Source organism: Protopterus annectens, chromosome 5.part0 (assembly GCF_019279795.1).
Source record: "Protopterus annectens isolate FY-2018-M chromosome 5.part0, PAN1.0, whole genome shotgun sequence".
Classification (NCBI taxonomy): domain Eukaryota; kingdom Metazoa; phylum Chordata; order Ceratodontiformes; family Protopteridae; genus Protopterus; species Protopterus annectens.
The window spans coordinates 1,143,626,766-1,143,649,683 of NC_056735.1; the positions used below are offsets into that span (position 1 = coordinate 1,143,626,766).

Genomic DNA, 22,918 nt, shown 5'->3' on the forward strand with positions numbered 1-22,918 from the left:
CCTAGTATTGTCAGCAACAACTTCCTGGAGGATGGGCACAACATTCTGACTAAGCAGGGATACATTCTCTGTCCCTTATCCCATGACGAACAAGAAGGGCTCTCCCTTGTATGCTTGCATTCTATGGCAAGCATACTATACAAATACATAGTATGATGGCTCAAGGTGGTGATGATGGGGTGAAGTTGGACCTAAATTTATCAGTCAGCAGGTTGGCTATATGTTCAGCTTAGGTGCAGGCAGTGTCATTCAAAATCTGTTTGGTGCATTGCTGTGTAGTGCCATTGAGATTGTGAACATAGCTAAAGGCGGCCTTGTAGTTCTTCTTTGCTTAGTTAGCTATTCTTGCTTCATAGTTTGGCAGTTTTAATTAAGCTACGGAGTTGTGCATTTATTTTAATGATGGTGGCTCTAGTATGCTGGCAGTTACTCCTCTTATGTCCATAATTCTCTTCCTTTGGTTCTTGAACTTATTTATACTGTGGTTCCACCAGGGAGGCTTGTTTTTGGGTTTTGCCCTTCCCTTGATCCTACAGGGTACAGCTGCTTCTATGCAGTTGTTGATACACTGTATAAGATACAGGGCGTGTAGGGAGTAGAGTTTCTTGTTTAGGCTGCTAGCATTAATCAGTAGCACCTTTGCATTCTCCTTTGCTCTTTTCATTATGTTGGTGGGTTTATCTGGTTAACATTACCTAAAAAAGGCACTACAGGGATGGACAACTTCTTAGCAGATATTCAGAAGCTTAGATGAGGCAGGTGCAGACCATCCCTGGCAAAGCAGCAAGGTCTGTTGAATATATCCTTCAAGACTGACAAACACTGTTCTGTTCTCCATTCAGATGACAGTTAAGCTAAGCCTATTACTTAAATCAATTACTCTTTGGTCATATTTCAGCATCATCCTTGGAAAAGGTACAATGCAAATCAATGCTAGGGTCATACCTGCCTGGGACTCATAGTCTGAGTGCTCTAGCTAGCTAGCTAGGGAGGGGTTAGACAAGGAAATGCATTGGGTGCAAAATGTTGGGGGGGGGGGTTTGATCCGCCCATCCCAACTACTCCTTAATACAATACAGTATTGCATTTGTGGTCAAACCTGAACGCTGTAAAGCTCTGTATGTGGTCTAAACTATAGCAACTGCTTGCTACAGTTTAAAAGTAAAAAATATATATATATATATATATATATATATATATTGGCGGCCACGGTGGTGCATCGGTTACGCTGCCACCTCACAAGAGGTTCTCCGGTTTGATTCTCGGCTGGGTTGCCTTCTGTGTTGAGTCTGCATGTCCTCCCTGTGGTCGCGTGGGTTTCCTCAGAGTGCTCCGGTTTCCTCCCACATCCCAAAGACATGCAGTAGGTAGATTGGACACTCTAAATTGGCCCTAGGTGTGAGTGTGTGCGTGTGTGTGCCTTCTGTGGAAGGTTTGGCGCTGGGCTGGCAACTTGACACTGTAAAAACTCCACTGCCAATCATGAGCGGACAGATGATCCGCTGTGGCGACCCCCAACCGGGAAAACGGGAAAAGCTGAAAAGAAGAAGAAGGAGATTTTTATATATATATATATATATATATATATATATATATGTGGCCACGGTGGTGCAGCGGTTAGCGTTGCCGCCTCACAGCAAGAGGTTCTCTAGTTCTATCCTCGGCTGGGGTGCCTTCTGTGCGGAGTCTGCATGTCCTCCCTGTGGTCGCGTGGGTTTCCTCCGGGTGCTCCGGTTTCATCCCTCATCCCAAAGACATGCTGTAGGTGGATTAGACACTCTAAATTGGCCCTAGGTGTGAGTGTGCGCGTGTGTGTGCCTTCTGTGGAAGGTTGGGTGCCGGGCTGGCAACTCGACACCATAAAACTCCACTGCCAATCATGAGCGGATAGGTGATCCGCTGTGGCGACCCCTAACCGGGAAAAAGCCATAAGAAAAATAAGATATATATATATATATATATATATATATATAATAAAACCTGTGCGCTGTAGTTCTCCATGCATGGAGGGTATACACTACTTTGCTGCAGTTTAGAAATAAATGTTTCTTTTTTTAAACTAAAACAGAGTGCTGAAGCACTCTGTGCAGGCAGGTATAAACTGTAGCAAATAGTTTGCCACAGTTTAAATGAAGAAATGCTTTTTTCTGTTTTTTTAATTTAATAAAATATGTTGAATGGCTGGGGCAGGAGAGGGAGGGGATGCGTCATGCATCTGCCCACCTTTTTGGTGTGCCAGTAAAAGAGACATCTGCTTTTTTTATTTATTTATTTTTTGCTCTGTGTGTGTGTGTGTGTGTGTGTGTGTGTGTGTGTGTGTGTGTGTGTGCGCGCGCGCATGTTTATATGTAATTGTAATAAGACAATCACCTCTGGCTTATTACACTGAAGTGTTTTTTTTTGCTCTTCACTTGAAGAATTGGGGGGGGGGGTCTGGTTCACAATACCAACCTGAGTGGGTGCTAACAGGTATGCTTCAGGCTCCACCATGTATGTCTCTCTTCAGAAGCATACCTGGTTCAACCAACACCCTGGGCCAGTACTATGAATCAGCACCCCACCTGCCTCAGCTCTTCAATTTAAGAGCAAAAAAAGAAAAAGCACTTCATCACTGTAATACTACAGTTAGATCTACACCTTCCCAGCTCTTCCATTCTTCCAGTAAAAAGAGCAACAAAAAAAAAAAAAAAGACATTCCTTCTACTGGCAAATCAACTAGGTACACAATACCCCCCCCCCTCCACCTGCCCCAGCCATTCAGGTCTCTTTGTCCTCAACCCTCATTCATCATATTTAATTTAATTTAATTTACATTTAACTTAATTTATTTAATTAAGAAAAAAAATCCTGTTTAACTGGAGCAAACAGTTCCTACAGTTTATACCCTGCTTGTACAGAGTGCAGCACTACTCGAAATGCCAAGTGTAAAAAAAAACAGACTGAGGATTTTGAAAATTAAACTTCATTTTGCAGGGGGGAAGCAAGCGCCCCACATTCCCCTGAACTTATATATACCAACTCCAAGATTGCCATACCTCAGAGAAAGGGGAATATTCCAAGAGATGGCATTTCGGACTTAGTATATGTAAATCTGTTCTTTCAGCCATTCCTTCTCTGTATTTCGGGACAACCTTTGGTGGGTCCCAACATTTCAAATGGTTACCGAAATAAAACCATGCTTAAAGACATCTCATCTACTTTTGTGGATGACTTAAATTTGTATAGTTCGATCAGATAAGGAATTGAAAGCACAACTACAAATTGTTAAAACTGTCTCAGATGATATAAGAATATAATTTGTTCTCAACAAATGTTCAAAACCAGTATTTAAAACAGGAAAACTGCAGCACCAAGAAAAGATCAATCTGGGACAGGAATGTGAAAAAAAACTTGGGCAGGAGAGATTGTATAAATATTTGGGAATAGATGAAGGATCAGCACTAATATGAACAAATTACAAGAAAATAAAGTAAAGGATACTTCAGAAGACTAAAAGTAATATTGCAAACTGCCTTGACATCTAAGAATGAAGTCCAAGCTATAAACCAGTTTGCTTTCCCTGTTCTTACAGTTTTGGGGTGATTGGCCCCAAAATGTATTGGATCAGTTGGACAGGAAAGCAAGGAAAATACTTCATGATTATCCAATGATATATAAAATTCAGTGTATATCAAGAGTGTTATGTTATTCTCTCTGAAGAAGGTATTGGCCCTCCTTGAAACGGATTACATATAAAGATCTGCAGTCGTGGGAGTGCATACATATCTGTTAACCTAACCAGATCCAAACATAGTGAACGTTTTAAAACATGAGGGAAAGAAGTCTTAAGATGACATCCTTACTTAGTTTAGCTAACGCATTTGGTGTAAAGAGGAAATGGAAATCAAGCCAGAAGAAAAATAAATCAGACAATAACTGAGTGTGCCCAAAAACAAAAGAAAGAATTTAAGGAAAAGGATAAAATGAGAAAGACATTAAAAAAAAAAAAAAAAATATATATATATATATATATATATATATATATATATATATATATAAAATATAGTGGCAAGTACAGAGATCTTCTGGAACAGCCTCATGTTGACCAAGATTTGAAGCAGGAATAGTTAAGGAGCGGTGAACTGAAATGAAAAGATGAAAGGCTAATAATGGCAACCCAGGATGGTAAAAGAACTGGAAACAATCATACATCTTGTTGTTGGGTGTGATACACTCATGGCAGAGGGCCTGTATATTGAAAGGCACAATGATGTGGCAAAACTGCTGCATTGGGGATTGTGCAAACACTACAATATAAAAGTAGCTGAGAATCATTGGGAACATGAGCTACAAAGCATTATACAGAATGATGAGGTTTATAGCAAATGGGATCACCCATTACCAACAGTTAAAAAAAAACAGATATAGTTGTTGTTGTTGTGTCTTTCGGCTTTTCCCAGTTAGGGGTCGCCACAGTGGAACTCCGGTCCGCTAATGACTGGCAGTAGATTTTTACGTGCCGAGTTGCCAGCCCTGACGCACAACCTTCAACAAAGGTACGCCCATTCACGCATGTCTCCAGACAGAAGATGCTTTAACTGAGAATCAAACGAGACAATGTCTTACTGTGAGGCAACAGTGCTACCGCAGCACCACCACTGCAGTCAAAAAAACAGATATAGTAATCCATGGAAAAAAAAGGCCAAAAGTAGCATTGATCGTTGAAATTGCTACATCCAGTAATCATAGTGTCTTAGTTACAAAATAATAAAATACCAGGATTTGCAGCCAGAAATGAGAGCAATGTGCGGGAAAGATAGCCAGGGAGTTCCAATAGTAGTAGGTGCAAAAGGTCTAATAAATAAGAATTTACAGACTTGCTTAAGATATGCTACCAAAACAAGTAAATCCATATGAATCAGAAAAGTCAATTCTGGGCACATTGCAGGTGCTGAGAACAGCACTTTCAGATTGAGCAATACTAACTTCACGAACTTTAATTGTATCCTGACTTAGGAATAAGGTCCTTTCCTGCTATGGTAACAGAAACCCAAAAGACTTGGAAACATTAAAACAGAAATGATGGGGTGAACAATTTACTAAACAGTTTGCAATTTTGAAAACCACACAAGCAAATTAAAGGAAAACTCCACCTTAGAACTAAAAAACTATTTTTTTTCACTCTGTATCTATTTACTCAGTTATTTTAACATAAAAAAAATCTCTCTTGCTGCTTCTTATAGAATTTTAATGTTGTCTGCAAAAATGGCTGTCAATGGGGCTTGACATATCAATGTGATCTTATTTTCTTTAAGCCTCTTTCCCATGATCCATTTGCTTTATATGGGTCATGCTAGACATAATGGAATGAGAATACAACGCTACTTCCTTAACATATAATGGGATTAGTTATTAGTGTCAGTTACTGTCATCTTGTATACTGTTGGTAAAAGGACTGCTTCTTTTATTTCTTGAATGGCCCTCATTTGTGTGTGTCTCGGGGCATGTTTTGTAGTATACTAAGGAATTGTACAACTGCAACCAAAACAGTTGCTAAACTGCAGGCCTTTGTTCAAAGTATCTTTTTATAGTCCAAGATGAATTGACAGCCCCTCCCCCTACACTTTGGTAAATGTGCTGATACTTTACAAGAATTGCAAGAAAAACATTTTCTGACTTTTCTCAAAATGTCACAGACATCTTTGATACTACATTCGAGTCATCTTAAAATGTAATGTAGTATAAACAAACATTTAAAGTTTAAATTTTAGCATTCAATACTATGATGCTGCTTATATAAATTTGTCAAAAGAGGTGATAACTGCCTTTGAACCATTGACTGATCTAATTGCTCAGTTTTACTATGAAAGGCATGGCTATATTTTAGGCATACTGTTGGAAGAAAAAGAAAGAAACTTATGAGTTGAGTTAAACTGTAAGAGAAGGCGGAGTTTTCCTTTAAATTACAGCAAAGAAAGGGGGGAGGATTAGAAAAAACAGACAGACAATGGCATATACAAAATGTTTTAAATTAAGTTTTAAAATATCCATGCTTTAAATATATACAGATGCTTTGAAGTAAAATTTTAACTGTTTTCCCCAGCACACATACAATGACAACACATTTAACTCATCAACAAAATATTACTTCTGATCCTTTGACTCCTGTGTACAAAACATCAGTTATGTTCTCACATGACTATAAATGTGAAGCAGCAAACTGCAGTACACCAAAAGTCACAGATCTAACCAATGTGAAACTTTCAGGAAACATTTCTCAGGAGACACAAATTTAAACTTGGATTTTATTAACCCCACACAAAATCACTGTATATGCTCTTTATTATAAAGACATTTAAGGTACACTACACCTTCAATAAACAAAGTAAAAGTCAAAAATTCATCAATCCAAAAAACAAAGTACAAGGTTCTTCTCCGAAATAAAGCAACACCAGCTTCAAGAAAGGCTGTAAAAGCACTTTCGTTCCTTTATTCAACCATAAAAACGGAACTTCATCAGATACAAAGAATACCTCATTTCCTTCCATTTAAGTACTACATTAACAGTCATGTGATCTAAACTTCAAATTAAATGTCATTGTTAAAAACAATTGCACCTTTACATTGATATTAATACAATGATATTAATACAATAAATCCAACTGTACAAAAAGCCCTACATTCGAAACTACACCCTAGTCTATAAAATTTTACATAAAATATAATTAATACATTTACTCTTCGTACACAATCCCCACTAAAATTCCTAATATACCTTTTATGGGTAAAAAACAAACTAATAATTGTAACTATAACTTATACCTACCAACAGCATCCTAACCATTTGGTACTTTTTTATTATTATTTCAGCTAGAGTGTCTTCTGCATGGAGACATGCGTGAATGGGTGTACCTTCGCTGAAGGTTGTGTGTCAGGGCTGGCAACTCGGCACGCAAAAATCTACTGCCAATCCTTAGCGGACCGGAGTTCTGCTGTGGCGACCCCTAACCAGGAAAAGCCGAAAGACACAACAACAACAACAACATTTACATTTAGTTTGGTTTTATATTTCTTCCACCCTTAAATTCAACAGACTACTAATCGAAATTCTGTCATTTAAGCCAGGCAGGGTACTTGCAATTAATAAAACTTGCCAAAACGTTTCCCTATATTCTAGAAAATTCAACCAATTTCCACCTCTTTCCTGCCTTCTAACCTTTTCCAACACACAGAATCTAAATTTTTTTTAAATCTTTACATATAATACTATGCCTAAATAATGCATTAGTCCCATCCTGCCCCCCAATAGCATAGTTGTGTTGATACACCCTTTTTTTCATTTTCCGTTTTTGCTATGTAATAAGCATTACATGTCTGGCATAGAGCCACATAAACAATCCCCTTAGTCTGACAGTTATATACACCTTTAACAGGGATAACCCTTTGGTAACCTGTAATAACTATATTTGTAGTCTTATACATAAGCCTACATTCCCTACAGTTTCCACACTTACTCATCCTCCCTAACACCACCCTATTGTCTTTCTCCTGATTTCTTTCAAATAATGATTTCATATTACTATCTTTTCTATACACAATTTTAGGGTTAGGGCCCACCTTATCCATTAAGCCAAAAGCTCCAAACACCCCACACCAGTTTTTTCCATTATTCATCGGATCTCAGAAGAATAGCTATCACATGTCATAACACAACAGAATGAGTCAACCTTAGACTCATTATTCTTCCTCATCTGTACCTCAGGGTTTTTTAACAACAGAGGGTACCATTCATCCCTTCTACCAATCACATATTGTTCCTGCCCCTCAAGAAGAAATTCAGGGTACCCTCTATCAATTAGTAAATCCTTCAAAATTCTCAATTCCTCTAAAAACTTGTTATCACTGGTTAATCATTTGCCCTTTTACAAGATTTTTCTTCTGCCAAAACGGGTGTTCACTCTGAAAGTGCAGGAAACTATATGTAGGCTTCCTGTATATCCTTGACTCAAAACATCCTTCCAAAACAACCATCTCATTCCCCACTGTGTATGTAAATTTAAAAAAAGTGTCCTGGTATTTATATATTCCACAAATTCAACAACCTCGTCCTCCGTGCCTTCCCATAACACCAGGATGTCATCAAGGAATCTACAGTACTTGTAAATGTACTTCTTAAACTTAGACTCCAATAACAACTTGGTTTCCCAGTACCAGAACACAATGTTTGCAAACACTGATGCTGCTATTGCACCCATTGCTACCCCTTGGGTTTGTTTATAATACTCTCCCTGAAACCATACAAAATATTTTTTTAATACTAGCTCCATCAATGTGGTCAATGCATATACCATGTCACTAGAAAACCTAGTACCTTCTCTGAGTGCATTTTGAAACATTTCCATCCCTTCCTCATGCGAGATACTCAAATACAAATCCTTCACATCAATACTTACAAATAATACATGTTCCCTAAACTCACTCCTTGCTAAACTTTTTAAGAGGTGCCAAGAATCCTTAAGCACATGATCTTTTCTATCAAATAAATTTTTTAGGTGGAAAGCCACCATTTTTGCCAGAGGTTCAGTTTTGCTCCTCCTCCCCACCACTAGTGGCCTCATTGGAGGGTCTTCCAAAGATTTAGGGATCTTCGGAATCCCAAAAAAATAGGGGACCTTAGGGTACTTTAGTTAGTTTAGTTTACTTAGTGTTCTTTGTATCTGATGAAGTTCCATTTTTATGGTTCAATAAAGGAACAAAAGCGCTTATACAGCCTTTCTTGCAGCTGGTGTTGTTGCCTTATTTTGGAGAAGAACCTTATACTTTGTTTTTTGTATTGGTACACTACATCTTGTAAATAGGTTCATAGGTGTGTACTACGCTAATGGCCTGGAGCCTTTATAAGCCTAGCTCAAAGGATTCATTGGCATCATGCCACCCGACATTGGTTCCCAGTGCCCCTGTCAAGCAAGGCCACTGAAATGATCCCTGAGGTGAATTTTCTATTTCCCATCAACTCATCAAGAATTCCCTTGAAGAGGGCCAGTGAGGTGCTCTGCTTGACATGTATGGGAAGTCTATTCCAGAACAAGTAGAGTTACCAGGCTCCCTATTATGCTGTCGCAGATGCAGGTTGTCGAATGCATCTTTGTCGAACTGAAAAGTGCGAAAAGGCAAAATAGCTAAGTGGCTTTTCAGCTAATTCTTTCCCTGGGAAAGAATTCGCTTGACCGCTTTTGCTACTTTGCCATTTTCGGCACTGTAGTGCGATCTCGGAGTTGGTATATTTAAGTAGGGGGAGTGGGGGGGCACGGCCCCCCACATCGGGAGTGCATTATGTAATGTTTTACAACTTTTTCCGGAACAGTGATTTTTTTTCCCTTGGAAAAAAAATCAATGTTCTGAGGTTTCGACGTTGTAAGCTTTCACTTATATGGGATTGATTATGTGTCGTTCTCTCTTCTGAGCATGCGATATTATAATACAGACCCGAGTTACCACCCGTCTCGTCAGCGGGACACTCACAGGTTGAGCCCCATCATCCCATTGCCCGCAAAGTGAAGCAGTGGGACTTTAAAAATCCTGTTTTCCGATACACGCTGAACTGCTGTGGAAAAAATGAAAATACTTAGTTTTTTTCCACGGCAATGTGGTTACGTCACCAACCCGGACCTGCAGGCAGAGGTCTTCCCCGTTAGGTCCGGGTGGTGTAAATCATGCAGCAACTGGCTGCAATGATTGAAGGGGGCAGGGATTCCCCTAGGAAGAGCCCTACAAAGGTCACAGCTGTAGAGCGGTTTTGTATTAGTGCTTCTACAGCTGCTAGGAATTAGAAAAAAGGCTGAGATTTGCCAGCTATCTAGGAAGCCAGCCAGCCACTGAAGCAGGCAGGGAGCCTGCTAACCAGCCAGCTAGTCCAGCAGGTAGGGAACCTGCTAGCCAGTCATCTAGCCAGCTAACCAGTCCAGCAGGCAGGGAGCCAGTCATCTAGCCAGCCAACCAGTCCAGCAGGCAGGGAGACAGTCATCTAGCCAGCCAACCAGTCCAGCAGGCAGGGAGCCAGTCCTCTAGCCAGCCAACCAGTCCAGCAGGCAGGGAGCTAGTCCTCTAGCCAGCCAACCAGTCCAGCAGGCAGGGAGCCAGTCCTCTAGCCAGCCAACCAGTCCAGCAGGCAGGAAGCCAGTCCTCTAGCCAGCCAACCAGTCCAGCAGTCAGGGAGCCAGTCCTCTAGCCAGCCAACCAGTCCAGCAGGCAGGGAGCCAGTCCTCTAGCCAGCCAACCAGTCCAGCAGGCAGGGAGCCAGTCCTCTAGCCAGCTAACCAGTCCAGCAGGCAGGGAGCCAGTCCTCTAGCCAGCCAACCAGTCCAGCAGGCAGGGAGCCAGTCCTCTAGCCAGCCAACCAGTCCAGCACGCAGGGAGCCAGTCCTCTAGCCAGCCAACCAGTCCAGCAGGCAGGGAGCCAGTCCTCTAGCCAGCCAACCAGTCCAGCAGGCAGGGAGCCAGTCCTCTAGCCAGCCAACCAGTCCAGCAGGCAGGGAGCCAGTCCTCTAGCCAGCCAACCAGTCCAGCAGGCAGGGAGCCAGTCCTCTAGCCAGCCAGCCATTCCAGCAGGCAGGGAGCCAGTCCTCTAGCCAGCCAGCCATTCCAGCAGGCAGGGAGCCAGTCCTCTAGCCAGCCATTCCAGCAGGTAGGGAGCCAGTCATCCAGCCAGCCATTCCAGCAGGCAGGGAGCCAGTCATCCAGCCAGCCATTCCAGCAGGCAGGGAGCCAGTCATCCAGCCAGCCATTCCAGCAGGCAGGGAGCCAGTCATCCAGCCAGCCATTCCAGCAGGCAGGGAGCCAGTCATCCAGCCAGCCATTCCAGCAGGCAGGGAGCCAGTCATCCAGCCAGCCATTGCAGCAGGAAGGAAGCCAGTCATCCAGCCAGCCATTGCAGCAGGCAGGGAGCCAGTCATCCAGCCAGCCATTGCAGCAGGAAGGAAGGCAGCTAGCCCAGAGAAGACTGTGATAGTGGTAAGTACAACAGTCAATAGTATTTTGTAGCTCTAGTTATTTAAAAGGTGACTATTGTGCTTTATTTAAATTTAAGTTTTTAATGTTTAGAGGTAAATGGGGGTGCAGTATGTAAATCTGTGCAGTGGTAATTTTGAGAGTTCCAAGTAGTAGTTTAAAATAGGAATATTGCGCTTTATTTACATTTTAGTTTTTAATGTTTATAGGTAAATGGGGGTGCAGTACGCAGTATTTAAATCTGTGCAGTGATCATTTTGAGATTTCCAAGTGATAGTTTTTAAAGGTATAAAACTGTGTGTGTGTGGGTGTGTGTGCACATGTATATGTAATTATAAATGCTGTGGTTGTTTCAGTATGATTTGGAAGCATTACTTTTTAAAGGCTGAAACGTGTGTGTAGAAGTTTTGTTTACTTCTGGTGGGGGCAGTCAAAGATAAATGGAGTGCAATATACTTCTATTGTGGCTTTTTCAGGGTACTTTCTGTTTACAGATAGAAAATGTTGAAGATAGTTTGCACTTTTTGTGTGGAAATGTTGCAATTTAATGCTGTTTTCAAGAAGTTAGGATATACTGTTTGGGTAATTTTTCCTGTTAATTCTTGCAAGTCAATATGCATGTGGTATAAGTGTACCTTTTTGAGGGGGAATGTTAACAGGTAATGTAGTGCATTTATTCTAGTAGGTACATGTTGCCAACTTGATGTAGCTGTTTCAAGATAGTTTTTATTTATAGTTGTAAATGTGTGCATTTTATTTCTTATGCTGTCTTTAATAAGGTTAAAATGTCCTGCTTTGCTTGTAATGTGAATATGGGTGTGCTGCTTTTACTTTGGCCTATTTATTGCATCGTTGTGCTGGGTAAATTACTGTTAAATGTTTATTTTTATTTCTCTTAATTGCTATGTTTTGAGGTAAAAGGGGTCCATGGGGTCTGCTGTGCATTGTAGTTTATTTTAGCTGCTCTTGCAAGAAATACTTTTAAAAATGTTTACGTACTTTTTTTCCTTTTTTTTTTTTTTGTGGATGCATGTTCAGAAGTTAATGCAGTGCCATTTGGGATTATGCTAAAACATGTCATCGTTTCAGGCTAGTTTGCTTTTATAAGTAGCAAAGTTTGTACTTTCTGTATTTTGTTTTTAGTGAGGTCTTCAATAAAGTTACAATGTACTGCTTTCATTACAATCCGATTACGGCCAGTGCTGCTGTTGGGCCTGTTTGTTAACAGATCATTGTGCTGTGTAAATTAGTGCTGTATGTTTATTTATTTTTTCTTATCTGCTGTGGTCAAAAGGTAAATTGGGTATATGGTGTCCACTGTGCATTCTCATTCATTTTAGAGTGGCTTTTTGGTACAGTGAAAATGTGGTTAACTTTTTTTTTCTTGAGGGGTGGGGGGCATGTTCAGTGGCAAAAATAATGCATTTTGTTTTCTACAAGCTGCGTTACTGTCAGTTTTCAATGGCCAAAAATGCCCCCTACATTACCTCATTTACTATTTTACCTTTTTTAAATAGTTTGTAATGTTAACTCTCTTCTGCTCCATTTCTCAGGTATTTCATATGCCAATGTTTTTCAAACCAGTTCTTTCATATCCCAATGTCTTTCAAACCAGTTTCTTCATATGCCAATGTTTTTCAAGACAGATCTTTTTTGCATGCCAGTGTTTGTTGCCAGATCTTTCAAGTGCCAGTGTCTGTATCCATCCATGTAAAACCCCCTTTTACCATTTTTGAACATGGGGTCGTCAGGACATCATTTAACAGTGGCAATCATCTACAGCCAAGGCCAGTTCATTCTCAGGTCTTCAGTGAATCTTTATCAAACAACTTTAAACTGCTTCATGTTTCATATGCCAATGTTTTTATGATTATTATCAGATGCCAGTCTTTTTCAAACCAATGATTTCATGTGCTAGTGTTTCTAGCCAGTTCATTCGTGCACCAATATGTTACTGCACCCACTAACACAGTTTTGCTAAATATGCTGCATATCAGGTAAGTACAGATTCAAGAACGAACAGAGCAGCAGCTTCATCACAGCCAATCAGCAACAAGAGAATGTGCAAGTGGCAGGATGTTTGGAAAACGGAATTCGACTGGATCGAGAGATGCAGTGATGTAAAAACGTTCTGTAGGTACCGCAAGAAAGAATTTCTAGTGACCCACGGTGGAAGAAACAATCTCGCACAACATGAGGCAACTGAACAACATAAGACTGCTATTCTTCAAGCAAAATCCAGTCAGCTGATGACAAAGTGGGCAAGGAACACAAACATTGAGGGACTAGAAATTAGGATCATTGCAGCAGAAGCCTCGGAGGTGTACTGTTAAGCACAAAATGTCCTAGAACAGTTTGGACTGTCCAGTAAAGTTGACCAACCAGTTGTAGTGACTCGGACATTGCAAAGAAACGGTCTTGTGGAAGAACCAAGGCTGAAACCATTGTCAAAAATGTTTTGGGACCGCACTCATTGGAATGCCTCTTGCACGACCTTCAAAAACCAGGCACTTTTGCAATTTCATCGGATGCTTCCAACAAGGGGAACATAAAATTATTCCCACTTGTTGTGAGGTATTTTTCCAAAGAAGCGGGGGTGGTGAATGGCCTTTTGGACTTCTATGAAGACCCTGATGAATCTGCACAGGGTATATCACAGCAGATTACAAACATTATGGAAAGGCACTCCTTGCATTTCAGCATATGTGGCTGATAATGCCAGTGTGAACTATGGGAAGAAATCTGGTGTGTATACCAGATTAAAAGAAAAGTGCCCATAACTCCAGAAGGCTAACTGTGTTGCCCACATCATTCACAATGCAGCCAAAAAAGCTACAGCACAACTACCGTACGATGTAGAAATGTTTGTAATGAAACTTTTCAGCCATTTCTCAGGTTCTGCACAAAGACCAAAGACTTGAAAGACTTCTTTGAGTTTTGTGGCATGGAATTTGAGAGTCTGTTAAGACATGTGCCAACAAGGTGGCTGTCACTACTGCCAACCATTGAAAAAATAGTGAAAAATCTCCCAGTGCTCCAATCCCATTTCCTCTCCCAGGGAGAAGAGGAGACCCCCCACCCGGCAAATATGGCAGCACTATTCAGCTAATGAGCATGGTGAGAATGCCATTGCCTATGCTGCCCCAATACTATCTGCACTCTCTCAGTGTTGTTCTTGTGGATTTCAATGAACATGTAAGTACATTAGAAATATCAGCACTTACTGCCATGGAAACATTTTCTGTAATGGTCTCTCTGAAGCAAAACAGCAGGCAAGAGCTTAAGGTGCTTTCTTTGGAGGGAAACATAGGGCACTTATGAGCACATTAGACAGCACTCTAACAAACTGAAAAGAGACTTCATTGTGTTCCTGGAGATAGCAGTAAAGTACTCGGAACAGTGCTTTGATTTTACTGAAAACAACTACTTGTTTACACTGTCTAAATTATCTCTAACTGAGCCCTTTGCTTTCAGTGACATACTCAATGTGACCACTGCCCTTAGTCTGCAAGATGTAGATGAAGACCATCTTTTCAGGGACTTCTTGGCAATTAGGCCCTTTCTCGAACAGTTATGCACCACAAGCTTGACCCCAGTTGAAAAGTGGCTGAAGCTTTTCAGAGAAGGGCCTGAGCTGACTGCACTATATCCAGTAATTGCTAGGATATTATTAACACCAACATCAAATCCATTTGCAGAAAGAGTTTTTTCTTTGGTGAAAAGTAAAAAGACAGATGTGCGAAACCGATGTAGTGTTGACTTGGTAAAAGCTGAACTAATGATGACTATAAATTACAGGCCCTTCTTCAGGCCATAAAATCAAATGCAAAATACACTTTAAAAAATGAGTTAGTTAATGTACTAGTGTGCAGTATGTAGTTTTGTTTTTCTTTGCTTTAGCTTTAATTTGCAATAAAAAAGTCTTAATTATACACATTTAGCTTATGTGAGGTATGTAGATTTTTTTAGTTTTCTTTCAGAATCATCATGGTTGGTTTATGAAGGATTGTTTTACTTTTTTTTAAATAAACAAGTGTCTGTTTAATGAGTAGTGTGTTTTTTCCTTTAAAAATTACTGCTGCAACCGAGTAATATGTTTTTTGCAGTAAATGCTTCACTTCACGTAAATGGTTTATGAGTTTTCAGTATGCTGTCATAACTTCACAATGTTGTACCCATAACTGTAATACTGCATCTCCTTCAGCACCTCTGGTGATGTCATGGTGGGGGTGTGGCCAGTGTCATACTGGCCACACCCCAATGTCCTACTGACCACACCCCCATGCCCCACTTTGGCCTTGTTAAAAAAGGTGACAACCCTAAGAGCAGGGGCAGTCTCTGGGTTAAGAACCTGTCCCTCCAGCAAGTTCTGTTGATTGTGGTAATGAGGATGAGGTCTCTGGAGCATGTGGCACAAAGGGATTGGGATTTCTTTAGATGTAGTTTATCTAACAGCATTGGGTATGACATGGCTTTGCAGGTCAAACAGAGTTCGCCTCTAAGTAGGTGATATGAGACAGAGAATAGATGGAGTTTTTTTAGTCTTATCGCACAGGGCATGTGTTTAAGGCCTAGGATCCTCTTAGTGAGGTATTCCTGTGGACTTTCCAGTTGTCGCATGTGTCTAGTGAGGTACATACCAAATGGGGCACTGTACTTGATAATAGGTCTAATGAAGGAAGAGTAGAGAGAGACAATGGTCTCTTTCTTCCTGGATGCAAAACCCTTTGTAATGAGATGTGCCACATAGAAAGATTTTCTGACCACAGTGAGAATGTGATAGCAACTTCTCCTTTGACAATCAACTTGCATTCCCAGATCTCTTATAGCACCTTTGGTGTTCAGTGGACTACCATCAATGTGATAATTCATGGGTACTGTGTTTTTCCCAAAGGGAATAATGATGCATTTTTTGGCATTGAGCTTAAGGCCATGGTTCTGACACCAGTCATTGGTCTCAGTTAGGCCTTTCTGTAGAATGTCTACATCATTTGGAGAGGCAATAATGGCTCCCAGTTTTCAATCGTCTGCGAACTTAATCAGCCAGAGTCCCTTCATGTTGGCCTAAACTTCAGAGAAGTAGGTGCAAACAGGAGAGGACCCAGAACTGATCCCTGTGGGACTCCACTCGTGACTGGTCAGCAGTCTGACTTAGAACCAGCACTGTGAAAGTAGTGGACTCCATCAGTGAGCCAGTTTGCAACCCACCTTGTGACACACGGGTTGATGCCTAGTTTAGTGAGTTTATCTAGGGCTCCTGAGTGAGGAATGGTATCAAAGGCCTTGGTCAGATTGAGGTAGGCTGCCTTGCCTTCATCCACAGCTCTGGTGAGAGACTCGAAGAAGTCTACCAAGTTGAGCAGGCATGATCTATCCTTCACAAATCCAAACTTGGTGGGGTCCAGAGTTTGGAAATTCCCTATGTCCCCATTTATAACATCTATGATTATGCACTCCATAGCCTTACATATCAGACTTGTCAGGCTAATGGTGCGGTAGTTCCCAGAGTCCATAGTCACCCCCCTTTGTGGAGTGGGATGACTGTAGCAGTGCGCCATTCAGTGGGGACAAAGCCTACAGAGAGGCTGTGACTGAACAGGGCACACAGGTGTGGTGCCAGTTCACTTTGTAATTCATGTAGAACACAGCCAAGGATATTGTGAGGTCCCATGGAGGCTGTATTCTTAGCCTTGGACAGTGCGGCTTTAACCTGTGCAGCAGTAATATCGGGTACTTGGCATTCCTCTGGTATTGTCATTGGCCCTTTAGGGGGTGAGAGGGGATAAAGCTGGCACTGAATCTGTTGGCCATTATATTGGCAATGTCTGTTGGCTCAGTATAGGAGTTACCAAATGAGACATAAAACTTAATCAGCTCATTTTGTCAATCCATGTTGCTGTCATAACACATATTAAAAGTGAAAAATGCACAACATTTACTCCACAAACGGTGTTAACAACTACATGGCTAGCAAAAAAGGCACTGGAACAAACACAGATAGATAAAGAAAAACAAACTCAATACCTCTTGAAAGGTTTGGGCCTATAGTATGCAAGTGGCTTATGGTTCATACATTGACAGAGAGGATATCACAGGTGAAAAATAATTAAAGGGATTTGGACAGGTTTGCAAATAAAAATTGATATATGTAGGTACACAACAACTGTCTAATAATATCAAGCTTAGGGGACAGAGCATGGAAAACTCACTACCTTGCAGGATGACAGGACATCTTCTTCTAAGAACTACAAATCCATGAGAGGCATTATGTGCAATTCTCAAACAAGATGCCCTGTGGTATTCAGAGGCCCCACCAATATCTGCATGCCATAAGGCATGGTAAAGGCTGTAACAACTATGACTTAAAAATGTTATGCTGATAGGGCTGCAGAGTTACAAGACAGCTGCACATAATTCAGGAAAATGTATATTAAAATGTTAAATAATAAAAAGGTACTGCAGTGCTAATTAGAATAATGTATTTCATTCCAACTTCCCAGACAACCTTCTAATAAAACAAAGTAAATAGATCCAAATCCAAAAACACAAAGGATTAGATGTATGAATAATTAAAAAGAAAATACAATACTGTGTACTAATTTAGTCACAAAATGTGGAAATGAAAACTTTTATAAGAACATAAAAATGCTGGTAACGGTGAATACTTTATTTGCTTACAATAAAATGTAGTCAAAAGCACTAAAGGAGCTTAATAATGCTGTCAATTTCAAAAGCAAATTAAAAACAAATGCACTGCAACACCGATCACAATATAATCTTCATTATGCATGAGTATTTAAATAATTTTTGTTATTTTTTTTTTTTACTGTTCCTTGATAATCCTATGACTTTAGTGCATGCATATTTAAAGTTATACTTTAAATATAGGTATCAGTCTGATGAAGTTCTGCAGAACACTGGCACAAAAGTACTCATAACCATTGCTTTTAATTGTTAGTACTGTTTTTATGCTATAAAAGAGTGCTCATTTCTGAATTCCCTTGATGGGATCACTCACAGTTTTGTATTTTCAACCTTCTAATTCCATCAAAAGTTAACACATACAAATGTTCATTTCTACATCTCAGCTAGTGATGTGCAAATGACTGCCAATAAACAGTCCACTGCCAGGCAACATTATTTGTCACAGTAAAATATGCATACTTAAAAACAATAACAAAATTAAGCATACACTTTATGTGTGGTTGCTCATGATTACTGTGTTAATTCAATGGGACTCAGTTCTTTCTGCTGATCACCTTCCTCTGCACTCCTCTTTTCTGCTTGCTTTCATCTCTACCTTGCTTAACTGCCTGCATATTTTCTGGCTGTTCAGTATTGTTTTGTTTTTTTCTTCTTCTGCTTCTCTGGGTCCTTCTCCCCTCCAGTTTGTAGTGATCAATCCTCAGTTTGTAGCAGTAATAATTTTACTCTCCACTTTGAAGTTATTGCACTTTAATTTATTTTTATTTAACACCAGCCATGACTGTTTCCTAATTTTGATTGACTATTTGCAGTGTCAGAGTCTCCTCCTACAACACACACTACAATCTAGTCTCATTCACACAAACATTGCTTTATATCAACCACTACAATTAATAACCACATAACCAGATTATGTGTTCCCCTGACAAGTCACAAAAAAGTTCAAAAGGTAAAAGTTTTAAAGGGTTTATAGGTTCATAGGTTTATACTAGGCTATCTGCCCTAAGGCATTTATAAGCCTAGCCCAAATTTTTGTGGCTTACGCCACCCCTTATATGAAAAAATACTGTGCCCATTAGTTTGTTGTGCCTCTGTCCAGCAGTGACACAGAGATGATTCCCGGGGTAAACCTACAATCTCCCATCCACAGGTCTAGATTTCTCTTGAACAGAGTCAGCGAGGTGCTCTGCCTCACATGGACCGGGATTTTATTCCACAGCATAGGGAGTCTCTGAGTGATAAATCTATCCCTCCAGCACGTCCTATTTATATCCGTGCTAAGGTTTAAGTCGCTTGCTCTAGTGGATTTGGATTTTTTGAGGTGGAGCATGTCCATTAATTCCGGGTTGGACATGGCCTTGTATGTCAGGCACATGTCACCTCTGAGCAGACGGTATGCGACTGAATAGAGCTGGAGTTTCTTCAATCTGGCAGCATATGACAGATTTTGGAGTCCCTTTATCCTTTTGGTGAGGAACTTTTGGGGTCTCTCCAATTGCTGCAGATGTCTGGTGAGATACATCCCGAATGGGGCATTGTACTCGATCATTGGTCTGATAAGTGAAGAGTACAGGGGAACAATGACCTCACTAGATCTGGATGTGAATCCCTTCATGATCAGGTGGGCAATGTAGAAGGTCTTTCTAACCACTTTAGCAATGTGAGTGTCAAAAGAAAGGCCACTGTCAACCTGGGTCCCCAGGTCCCTGATAAATGACTGCCTCTCAACTGCCAATGGTGTTGCTTAAGGCTGTTTTACTCTACAACAAGAAAAAAAAACATTAAAACATTCTAAACCCTCCTCTATAAGCAGCTGATAGAATCAAGCTTAAAATCAAAAGCTCCAAATAAGCATGCTCCCATTGATTTATTTGTCTTTGCATCTAGATCTTCCACTGCTTAGTAGTAGTCTGTAGTATCATTAACTTTATGGTACTAAGCTAAACCTACAACTAGCCTAAAAATAAATAGTTTAAGTTCTTTGCATGACCATAATAATCAATCGACAGACTTACTATCAGTCAACCTAAGTGTATTTCCCTGCAAAACTTAAAATATATATATTTTCTGCCTACCACTCACTGTTCTAGATGACATCAACACATTTCAGTTTCTGTTTCTCAGAAATAAATAAATGAATAAATAAATAATTGCAGAAAATTTAATTTTACTCAGGATTCCTTACTCACCTACAACCTCACAGTGCGTGCAGTTTTGTGTTTTCTACATTACGAAAACTGTAAAAATGTGTGGGGGAGGTTGTATAATGCTTTAATGTCTAGAAACACAGAAGCTTCATAAATGATTCCTTTATGGAGGAGGATACTTACTAATATTAGGAGTTATCCTACATCTCATGTTATGCTTTACAAAATTATTAATAAACAACTGAAAGCACAAATTTTCTTCAAGGCACACATTAAAAGCCATATTCTCCTTTACCAAAAATTAAGTCTTAAAGTCTTTCGGCTTTTCCCGGTTAGGGGTCGCCACAGCGGAACTCCAGAGTGCTCATGATTGGCAGTGGATTTTTACGGTGCCGGGTTGCCAGCCCGACGCCCAAGCTTCAAAGAAGGCACGCCCACACTCGACCGCGGGGAGGCCATGCAGACTCCACAAAGAAGGCGCTCCAGCCGAGAATCAAACGGGGGAACCTCTTGCTGTGAGGCGATAACGCTATCCGCTAATTCATCTTAAAATTAGAATAAATGCAGAATTAGAAGAAACAAAGGCACTATTATTTATTATGGGTATCTGAATACTTTGTTGCTATTTGGCGTTTTTTTTCCTACACATTTAATCACAGCCTACGCAGAAACCACATTTTTATATATTTCACATAACCACTGCACTCGTACATTCAATATTTTCCATATACAGGATCCAAACTGCTTGTAAAAATTAGCACGTTTCTGACAGAGGACTCGCCTTTGTATCTACCATATGTCCAGGTATAACACCCACTCATTTTAATGGCGAGACCCCCCCCCCATTCCAAAGTAATTGGCAAATCTTAAACGCAGATGAAAGTAGTTTTAGAGCATAATGTACATGCTGCAATCTTAAGAATAACATTATTTAATATTTTGTATATCTAATTTCAAGTTTAATAGCAGATCACACATTTTACAACTGTCACACGTTTTGGAGAAGAAAGATTAAGACCAGTACCCAAGCTTACCTTTCTTGAAATCCTAGGAATCATTACAATACCTTGGTGCCTACCTTTTAGGAACGAACGAAACAATTATACATTACGTGCATAATCATATCCTACCATCTGAATTAAATCACACTCCTCAAATGGCTTCAGTTTTGTCCTCAAAATATCTGACTGCCTATCATAATGTGTGTAGCATTGTTGCAAAAAAAGTTTTCTTCAATATTTAATGCAAAGTCGTTCAGTGTGCCTTATAAATAAAAGAAAAGTGTCCTAAAATGTCGGCTTTTGCACCTTATTTTAAATCATCTTTCTGTTTCATCAGGTACTGTGTAAATGTATACAAGCACCTAGAAACGTCAGGATAATAATATAAAATAATGATAACAACAACTTCACTCCATAACGTGCAGGCTACATAACTGCAACCATCGTGCTTGCTTGTGGAAGCAACTAGCTACTCCATGTCTTAGCAAAGCTGGTATTTAACAAGTACGACTTCTTACAGCCTAAAACAACAAATATTGTGACACAAGTGCTAGTTGCTAGTGCATGCGACAGTCGGACGGTTGGCTTCAATGATGAAGCTTCTTATAGCAAAACACTGATACAAAGCTCCCTAACAATATTTTCATACACAAACTGCAAAGCATCAGTGGATAAATTTGCTACAAACATCATCTTCTAACGGCGAAGATCAGGGTCAGACTTTTAAAGCAACTAGACAGCGAAAGAATCCAGATGCTACTTAAGAGTTATCAACCAGAAATGAAATTTAAATTGTTTCAGTTATTACAATTCTTCAGCTGCCGCACGTACAGTTAAGATATAGCACAACCATAATTCAGATTCTAATACACCCAAGCCCTCACTTTCACTGATCGTAAATCGGAGTGGACAAGATACTCCAACATCTTCATGTTGTGAAGGAATGGATGCCTGGAAGGAGTACTACATCAAGTACAGCAACACAATATAGTGACGTTTTGATAAGATTCCAGGAACCTCTCTTACCAGTTTCAAGCTCGCTATCCACGGCTCCAACTCTCCGGGGAAGCTCATTTCACGTCTTAATGTCAGATCCCACAAGTTTGAGGATAGAAGACGAACTCCCGCTGGAAATGGGGCTCACAAACTGATTAAGGCGCCTCAGATGACAGAATCAACTTAACAGAAATGTTCTGCGATTTCTTTGCTGACCCTAACTTTCGATTTATCCCATTAACGTAATTTACAAAGTTTTAGTAGTACTCAGTAGCTCCTCCTTGGATGGGTGCCTCCAAAAATGAATGACGGCTTTGTAAGCAAAACTTCCTTACCTCTCCTGGTGCTTCAGGTAAAAAAACTTTTGAAACATTTTTTTTTTTGTATTTGTGGCGCCACCTACAGTTAAACTGTAAGTAGGCAAGCAAACATTTTGGAAGAGAGGCCTGCTGTTTGGGTGGTCTGGAAAGAAGACGCTTTCCTTTAATTTGTAACAGGTGTCACAAAAAAAAAAATCTTACCATTGTGTATATAGGTGTGTGTGTGTGTGTATATATATATATATATATATATATATATATATATATATATATATATATATATATATATATATATATATCCCTCTTTGCCAGCATCATTGACAAAACCTGGAACTCACTACCAAGTCAAATAACTTCTACCACCTCCTTTATTTTTTCAAAAAAACTCCTGAAAACCCACTAGTTAAGTAATTGGCTATGCTCATGGCATTCATCAGGCTAATCCATACCACGTGTATGATGTTTGAAGGTACAGCTAAGTATAAACAGATTCACTTCATAACACTGAAAGCTCAAAACACTGAAACCAAAACACTGAAGGCTCAAAATCTTGAAAACTCAAAACACTGAAAACACATATCATACATATACTGAGTTTAAACAACATAAATCATAGCACTTTCCACCAAGTGTAAGCTGGGGCCATGCCCCCTGCACCCCCCATACCCCCTGCTACTTATATATACCAACTCCAAGATTGCACTTCACTACACTAAGTGCAACCTTGGAGCTGATATATTTAAGTAGCAAGGGGTGTGGGGGG

At 40.1% G+C, this 22,918-nt stretch overlaps 1 protein-coding gene across 2 annotated transcripts in view; it reads right to left on the minus strand.

Moving 5' to 3' along the window:
• Positions 1-22,181, minus strand: part of EDAR (ectodysplasin A receptor) — a 988,067-nt gene extending 965,886 nt beyond the window's left edge. For both annotated transcript variants that reach the window (XM_044070998.1, XM_044070997.1), the window contains exon 1: positions 21,866-22,181. The gene's annotated coding sequence lies outside the window, so the exon portion shown is untranslated. The remainder of the gene's footprint in view (positions 1-21,865) is intronic.
• Between the last annotated feature and the right edge of the window lie 737 nt (positions 22,182-22,918).